The sequence below is a fragment of the Rhamphochromis longiceps genome, linkage group LG17 (assembly GCF_057381845.1).
Source record: "Rhamphochromis longiceps isolate RC_006_pf linkage group LG17, R_longiceps_female_GT1.1, whole genome shotgun sequence".
In the NCBI taxonomy this organism is placed as follows: Eukaryota; Metazoa; Chordata; class Actinopteri; order Cichliformes; family Cichlidae; genus Rhamphochromis; species Rhamphochromis longiceps.
Genome location: NC_140573.1, coordinates 3,638,309 through 3,647,733, shown reverse-complemented (window position 1 = coordinate 3,647,733; position 9,425 = coordinate 3,638,309).

The window sequence follows — 9,425 nt, the reverse complement described above, 5'->3', positions numbered from 1 at the left end:
ATCAGGTGAACAAGGAGGCCATGTCATTAGTTTTTCTTCTTTTATACCCTTTCTTGCCAGCCACGCTGTGGAGTACTTGGACACGTGTGATGGAGCATTGTCCTGCATGAAAATCATGTTTTTCTTGAAGGATGCAGACTTCTTCCTGTACCACTGCTTGAAGAAGGTGTCTTCCAGAAACTGGCAGTAGGACTGGGAGTTGAGCTTGACTCCATCCTCAACCCGAAAAGGCCCCACAAGCTCATCTTTGATGATACCAGCCCAAACCAGTACTCCACCTCCACCTTGCTGGCGTCTGAGTCGGACTGGAGCTCTCTGCCCTTTACCAATCCAGCCACGGGCCCATCCATCTGGCCCATCAAGACTCACTCTCATTTCATCAGTCCATAAAACCTTAGAAAAATCAGTCTTGAGATATTTCTTGGCCCAGTCTTGACGTTTCAGCTTGTGTGTCTTGTTCAGTGGTGGTCGTCTTTCAGCCTTTCTTACCTTGGCCATGTCTCTGAGTATTGCACACCTTGTGCTTTTGGGCACTCCAGTGATGTTGCAGCTCTGAAATATGGCCAAACTGGTGGCAAGTGGCATCTTGGCAGCTGCACGCTTGACTTTTCTCAGTTCATGGGCAGTTATTTTGCGCCTTGGTTTTTCCACACGCTTCTTGCGACCCTGTTGACTATTTTGAATGAAACGCTTGATTGGTCGATGATCACGCTTCAGAAGCTTTGCAATTTTGAGACTGCTGCATCCCTCTGCAAGATATCTCACTATTTTTGACTTTTCTGAGCCTGTCAAGTCCTTCTTTTGACCCATTTTGCCAAAGGAAAGGACGTTGCCTAATAATTATGCACACCTGATATAGGGTGTTGATGTCATTAGACCACACCCCTTCTCATTACAGAGACGCACATCACCTAATATGCTTAATTGGTAGTAGGCTTTCGAGCCTATACAGCTTGGAGTAAGACAACATGCATGAAGAGGATGATGTGGACAAAATACTCATTTGCCTAATAATTCTGCACTCCCTGTATTTCCCATTTCCTAGCAAAATATCAAAAAATGAGGGATGGGTCCAGTTTTGCACAGTACTGTAGGCACAAAAGCAACCTGGTTACTGATGAAGGAAAGATCAAAGTTTGGTTAATTGGAGTTTAAATTGACCATAGATATAAACGTGTGACTGGTTGCCTGCTTGTCACAGACTCCTGACCTGTTGAGGGTTTACCCTGCCTTTCGCCTCATGATAGCTGGCATATGTTCCACCTGTTCAATTTATAACCCTAAATAAATGGAAGAAAATGAAGGATCAGTCAAGGTTTGGGTTAAGATACTGAACACGTGTTGTCATATTTACCACGATGTGGTTAAGGTTACAGGCTTTCATGATTAAATGGGAGACCAAACACCTTCTCTGTTGAAGTTCAATGTTTTGTTGACCCATTCATCCACCCCCACCCCAACATAGTGAGTGAGTTTGTCACTCACTTTATCACTAGTCCTAATAGCTCTAGAACTTAGTGAAGTCCTGAGATGAACTATCTCTGACTTTGGTGACCTCTTGGCTTATTATAACACTACCAAATTATGTCGTTTTTAGGTTTTAGACTGTGATACCACCCTGCTATTGTTGAGATTTTGGATTTGGGGGAGATGTGCTCGTTGCCTTTTAGGTGAGCCTCTGCACCCTGTGGTCACACTCTGATCTGTGTGTAAGTTTCTTTGTTGGTTTTTTAGTTCAGGCACAATTCCATTGTTAAACTTGTAAGGTTGAGTCTTAATCTCCATTAATGAACCAAATAAAGTTAATTACTAAGAATAAAATGAAGTTAATTTATTGTCTATGAAGCTTTTAAAAGTTCAACTTTGGCCATATCTACATATTTCAATATGTAGTTTTCAAGGCAAACCTTAATATAATAAAAAATCTGCATGTCCTACAATTCAACCTTTCCTGCCCTTAGTGGGTGGAATTCTTGTGGTGGATGCTTGTCACTCATCTTAATGAGATAAGTGTTCAGTCAGCTTGGCTGTGCCTTGTGGTTTTTGGTATCCATCTGAATAAGTTTGCAGATACTTTGTCCAGATATTATATAGAAAATCTATTTCATTTTTCCAAGAGTCCATTTGTTTTTTTTGTTTTTTTAGCATCCATTAATGAACTATAGGGCTGCTGATATAGGCTGATAACATAGCACCATCTTCATTACCTCCTGCTTGTTCATTCAGCAAATAACAGGTTTTCACCAGGCCAGTAATATCTATTATTGCTGTGGGAAAGAGAGGACGTTGAAAGCTGGGGAAAAGGGAGCTTTTAATTGCCATTAATATTTAAATATGCCTCGTCGAAGGCCATCTCTCCTTACAGCATCCATGAAGACGTCGAGTGACATCTTTGCACTCGATGACAGTGGTGTCATCAGTTCCATCCTGCAGACCAAGAACCATTGAAACTGAGAATTACAACATCTAAAAATAAGTTCTGTTTACCAAGACTGACCTGTGCATAACCCTGTGTCAGGGTTTGTATCCTGAAACGTCCTGAAATTATAATTGTGAAAATGCACTAAAACATGTTGGACTTAGCTTACCTTGATGCCATGGTAACAATAATTAACATGCAGTTAAGGTTGTTTTCTGGGTACAAACCTAATTCAAATACCTCATTTTTGTTCACTACTTGCCAAGACGTCGATATACAGACAGAAACATGGCATACAAAGTCAATTTTTGGCTTATAGTTACAAACTGTGGAGAAATGTTGGAAATGCATACATTTTATATCAGTTTATTTGCCCACAGTTATTTGTAAAGTAGAGTTGTGTTTTAACCATTAGCTGCTGTTCATTTAGAGCGACCTAAATAAGTAATAAGAGGTCATTATTAGCAGCAATGCTGATAACAAGTCAGGTTAAGATAATATTGCTTCGATATTTAATGGATATAGCTGTTATTGTGTTATTTTACCCATTTACCTAACGTCAAGAGATCTTCTGAGCTTTATCATCTGTACACGTGTATGCTTCCACGGCATGTCTTTATCCTGTCTTCCTTCTCTCCCCCCAACCAATCACAGCAGATGGCCCTGCCCCTCCCTGAGCCTGGTTCTGCCGGAGGTTTCTTCCTGTTAAAAGGGAGTTTTTCCTTCCCACTGTCGCCAAAGTGCTTGCTCATAGGGGGTCATATGATTGTTGGGTTTTTCTCTGTATGTATTATTTTAGGGTCTACCTTACAATATAAAGGTCATTGAGCCAATTGTTGTTGTGATTTGGTGCTGTATAGATAAAATGTTATTTAATGGAATTGAACATTGGGTTAATAGAGCTAATAAGCAAGTGTTAGCATGCCAGTACACCAAGAGGCAACCTTCAGTACTAGATGGGTACTGCCGGGGCCCCCATGGTCTAAGGCATCATGACAAGTACAGACCATCATCTCAGCAGATTAATAAAATCAAACTTTTATTTTATTTGTTTGATTTTTATGAACAGCAGTTGTTGCCATCTCTCACTATATACAGTGATATAATGAACATAAAAATAATTAACATAATAAATTAATATACATGTCTGTGTCTTCATACATGATGGAAGTGAACAAGTGCTTCTGGCCTGGCAAAGCTTCCAGTGGGGAGGTTATCTATACAGACTCGATGAGGCATTTTTTCCCCAGGTAAGAAAAATAGAAGGCTGACTCTAAACAGACTGTGAGCAGATGGTGGATTACTGTGTCAAGAATTAGCACTGCTAAATATTACAAATGAGAGTCAACACACACACACTCTCGCAAATAGGCTACTGAGAAAGATGCTAGCTATTGATCAGCTGGGATTTGAGTCTTCCTTTATGATTACTGTGACAGCAGTGCTTATCATTGTGCAATAACACCAGTCTGTGCTTCCCACAGTAATCACTCTGGAGCCAAGTGTTATGTCTACTAGCTGAATGGAAAATTGCAGAGGTGGAATATTCACCCCCACACACTCTCAAGCAGAATGCTTTGCCTGGGTGCTCAAGACTCACAACTAAGGTCCCATTTGCATTTGATGGTCTCATTAAACAGCCCATTAGGAAGCCTTGCTATGCGGACAGGAGACTTTTCGTGGCAATTTGCAGTCTGATGGCCATGGGGTGCGTTCCTGCGCTGCTCTACCAGGTGACCTTGAGAAGTTGATGGCATTTCTCCTCCTGATGAAGCCTTCACAGTTAGCATTTGGGAACAATGTTTAGTCTGAGAGGTTAATATCAGGCTGCACTTTGGACACAATTACAAATTCTGCCTCTGATAATGATGTCATCTAATTAGCATTAATAAATATATTATAAAGCTGCACTACAGCCAGGCTATGACAGTGCTTTTGTACTATCTTCCTCTAGATTCGAGTAATAGCCCAAGTTCTATATTTTAAGTGTGCTTGTGGCAGAATTTGAGTCCCATTGTTAATCCATAATGTTTAGCATGATGCCAGCCACCCTTTGTAGCTATAACAGGTTCTAGTATTCTGGGAAAGCTTTCCACAAGGTTTAGGAGTGTGTTTGTGGGAATCTTTGACCATTCATCCAGAAGCCTATTAATGAGGTCAAGAAGGCATCCAGAAACTTTAAATAATGAAGTTATGAGGACAAAAAAAGCCTGGCTTACAGTCTCTGCTCTAATTCATCCCCAAAGTTATTCTGTATCGGATTTAGGACAAGGACTCTGTGCAGACCAGTCAAGTTCTTCCACATCACACCAAACTCTCTTATCCATGTCTTTAAGGACATTTGCTTTTTACACTGATGTGTATTAGGAACATATTGGAAGAGGAAGGGGCCAGCCCCACACTGTTCCCACAAATTTGGGAGTCCAAAAGAAGTCATGAATGGACTTGTTGCACAGGTGGCATCCTATAACACTGGAATTCACTGAGTTCCTGACAGCGACCCGTTCTTTCACAGATATTTGCTAAACAGTTTGCTTGATTTTTATACACCTGTGTCCATGAGAATGAGTGTAAGCACAGTTAAACGGTCTCTGTGCTGTTTGGGTAATCTAATGCAGAAGTTTTGTACTTGAACTAATCATTTAAAGTAACTACAGATCTCAGATAATTGCAATGAGTTAAAAATGTTTTAAATGAAATATGCTTGCACCAGACAGTTTATTAATTACTTGTGGCAGCAAATATTTAAACAGCCAATCAGCATGCATTTAGTGGACTTAAGGCTTACAGATTAATATCCACTGAGTGGTGGTTCTCTTTGTTGGTGGTGGAGGTGAAAGAGGAATGGTGAGACACATTTATGCTGACAGAAAGGCTACACTCATTACAGTCAATTGATGCCAATGAGCCTACCTGGATGTACAACACATTTAACCCTTAAGGAGGTAGGCAACAGCAGCAGGTGCCACTCCTGTCAGATATGAACAGGAAACTGAAGGTACAGTTGCTATAAAGTCAGCAACACCAGATAATGGAAGACTGGACAAATGTACCAGCCTGGTCTGATACATCTTAATTTGTGCTGTACGAATAGTTCAGTTAGTGGATGGAGTTCTAATCATGTGGTGGATGACCAGTTTTGCACCAAATACTAATCAATGCCTTTATGTTTTACCCAGCTTCTATTGGTTATTTTCATTAGGAAATCATCTTGTGTCATGCATGACTGACCTCCACAGCCACCAGAAAAATGTCATGGTGAGTAGTAGTGAAGGGAAAATGAACACAAAGCGAAGCCTGGAGTCAGGGTCACCTTGTTAGATGCCCTTTGCTCAGGGAGCAGACCATTTTGGTGTGGGTCACTGCTTTAAGCCAATAGCAATTAATTCATGGGAGGAAACGGTTCACATCACAGGCCAACTTGTCAAACTAACTATTCTTTCTCACATAATTAAAGAGAGCTTAATTTTTTCTTATAACCAACTATAGTCCAATACTTTTTTGTACAAAATTCTGTAGAGCAATGCATTAGCAATAGAATGAAAGACAAAAATACAGGGAGAAACTTCAAAAAGCATCACTGTGTCACTTCTAAGAGGCCATAGTAAATAAGCAGCATTTGAGCTGTAAACTGCCTATCTGGGCCAGCACATGTGACAAGACACATGCTGGGAAGCAAAGCAGCGTAGAAGAGTGAGTCAGGCCTATTAAGAGAGCAGTTCTTTAGAGTTTTCTAAGTGGACTAGGTTAAGAAACACACCATATTAATTAGGCAGGTCTCTGAAGTTGTGAGAAATGCCACAGCAGCAGTACTTCAGCCAGTTCTTCTCTTTTTTTAGATCCACTATCATATTGTTAATGACAATTCAACAGAGCTATCAAGTGTTATGTCTATGAAGAGTCCTGCTTTGTGTACACACACTGACAGTGAGCTGACTGTGTGAGGAGGGGAGTGCACACCAGTTAGTTACTGCAAATGCACTCAAGTTGAAAATAAAATTTCCACCAATTCCCCACAGTATTACTAACAGAGGAAGGACACCGTGTGACTGAGAGGAGGCACGCCTGCAAGCTTCGGCAGCTAATTATGCATCAAATGAAGAATAACGTGTTGACAGTGTGCAAAAATTGTGACGTTATTCCTCTCCAATAAGCAGTAATATAATTACTTCTAGCAAGAACAGCACTCTTATCTGGCTCAAGAGTTGAATAGCTTCAGCCCCTATAAAACACTCACAAGTTTCAGAGATGTATAGTATATCTGTAGTTATTAAGTAACTTTTAAAATGAATTGTTAAAAATAAATTACCCAGGTTTTAACTTGGGCCCTATCACACAGGCATAGATACCCGTCAGTGACGTTTATTGGCGGTTGCTAGGGTGAAATTGCTTGCAAAGCCTCCTTGCAGTTGTTGGTAGCCTCGGTCACCAGTCGTTAGGAGACCTGGGTCGCTGACCCAGAGTTTTGAGTTTTCTTTACTATTGTACTTTGATTCTGCCATTATTTATTGTTTCTAGTCTTTTGGTTTCTTTATTAATGTTCTGGTTTCTGTCTGTGTTTCTTAGTTGCTCTGTCTCCCCTGTCTGCTGTGTCCCCTTGTCAAGTCCACGTCTCTGGGTTATGTTTCCTGTTTTACTTTGAAAGTCCGTGTCTCATGTTAATGTATCTGGTTTTGTTTCCCTTGTCTCGTTAGCCCTGATTTGCCACGGCATCTTTTTATGCTTGTCTGGTTAACTTAATGAAGTTTTCTCAGTGAATAAAATCAACTCAATAACTGTTAGTTTCACGAACTATGTTAGCATCTGTTTGTGTGCAATGCATCCCAAGGTTACAGTGTATATATAGTCCTTACTAAAATAACATTAGAAAAATTAAGCACATCCTCACTTTAAGAGGAAAAGTAGCAGCTGGTGTATTCAGGTGTGTCTAAATACAGGGCAATAATCTTTCCAGAAGTGGACATTCTTGCAAATCCAACCCAAGGTAAGATTGTGCAATGCTTAGAAAAACTGCAAAATACCTAAGAGCTACCTCTCAGATTCTGAGGGCCCCAGTTAAACTAGAAAAGGTCTGAACGAATATGGGTTGTTTGGAAAGACTGCTGGGAGAAACAGACAAAAATGCCAAACTTAAGGCTTCAACATTTCAAATAGTACAGTCAGGTTCATCTGCTGGTGCTTTTACTGGAAAAACATGCATTCAAATTCAGAAATGCCACAAATTAAAGTCTTAAGCTGGACCATCCCATGCATAAAGATGCTACTGTGCCCCATCTCTGGTCAAGGTACATGTTATACTTTGGAATAATACTTTTTTGGGGGCAGATCAACCACAGCTATCTTATGGTTCAATCAATCAATCAATCAATCAATCAATCAATCAATCAATCAATCAATCAATCAATCAATCAATCAATCAATCAGCACATTTAAAAAGAACACAGGTTGGCCAAAGTGCTGTACATAGTAAAAAAGTAGATCAAACACACACAAAGAACAAAACAAAACTCAGTCACAATTAAAAGCTAGAGAGTAAAAATGTGGTTGCCTCTAACTCGTGTCTGATGCTGACTTGACTTGCTCAGGTGTGCAGTTCAGCCTGTTTGCCTGTTTTTACTTTTTCTAGAGGAATGATTCTCAACAGCATGTGGTGGGGTCAGTGGTCTATGGGTTTACTTTGTACTGTCTGGATCTGCATGGTGGCTCAAAATCTGATTGTATTTTTCTGCATTAATAATTCTGTCAATTTTAAAAGATCCCCTCAAAATCACTGACTGAAATGCAGACAGACCCTTCACCACATCTGTAGACACTCTCTGCTAAGACCTCTTGTTTATATATATTCTTTGCTGAGATTTTTCCCGATTCTTAATGCCATGACTCTCAGATGCTGTAGAATCTTAGGCCTGCCACTTCTTCTTTTGTCCTCTACTGCACACCCATGATGAGATATGTCAAGTTTTTATCAAGAAGCTCTTTGGGAATCATCTTGTTGGTGCTACAATGCTATTTTATGCCTGTCAAATTCTGTTATTTTTAGTCTTAAAAAAAAGATTTAACTGAAGAAATGGGAACAAATTATGTGTTTTTGCATCAGGCTGCTAATGACATAAAAATAAAGTCTCGTTGGAAGCAGGATATGAAGAAATGATGGCTGGCTTTTTCACAATACTATATTCCTACTGACTGGGAAAAAATGCTAAAAAATGGTTTGGGTCTTATTGACTGGTAGATATGTCACCAGATAACAGTCAGTGGTGTGAAAAACGATGACAAGAACAGGGCAGTTTCTTTGCAGCAGGCGAAGCTCCCATTTGTTGGAGCAGATTTGCAGTCTGGAGTCCCATATCCACACTCCAGCTAAAAGAGCATGTGGTGATATATTCAAATGTTAGTGAATAATCATTCCTGTACAACATAAAATGGATGAATAAAAATATAATGAAATGTAATTATTGTTTATAGAAATGCTGCTAACAGTGCAATGGAATAAGACATCATGGGTAGCCAGCGGGTCAGCCCCTGTTGGTTGGTTGACTACAGTTTTTAATGATGACCATTTTTTTGACATCAAAGCTCAAAGCTCACTCGCTCGGCTTTATTTACTTTTAAGGCAATAGTAGAATATTTCGTATATAAACATTATGTAGGAGTAGGAACTTAATATTGATTTGTAAATAACTGGACATGAATAACTGTCCCTAGGGTTAGGGTTAACCCTTACCCATAAAATGATACTACAGTATATTTCTAAGCAGCTCATTCTCTAGTCAAGGTTCTCTTTAAAGATATGACACATTTTGGGATCAACATGACAGGAAGCCAGAAATGTAAAAGTGAGGTCAGAGGTCAAAGGTGACATGATATTTGGATGTAAATCATGTCTAATGTTTTAAAAATAAAAGGCATTTCATGAAAGTTTGACTTTATTTGACCTTGAAGTAGAGGTAAGAGGTCCAAAGTAATGTGATATTTAAATTCCCACTATATTCCCTATATGCCTTAT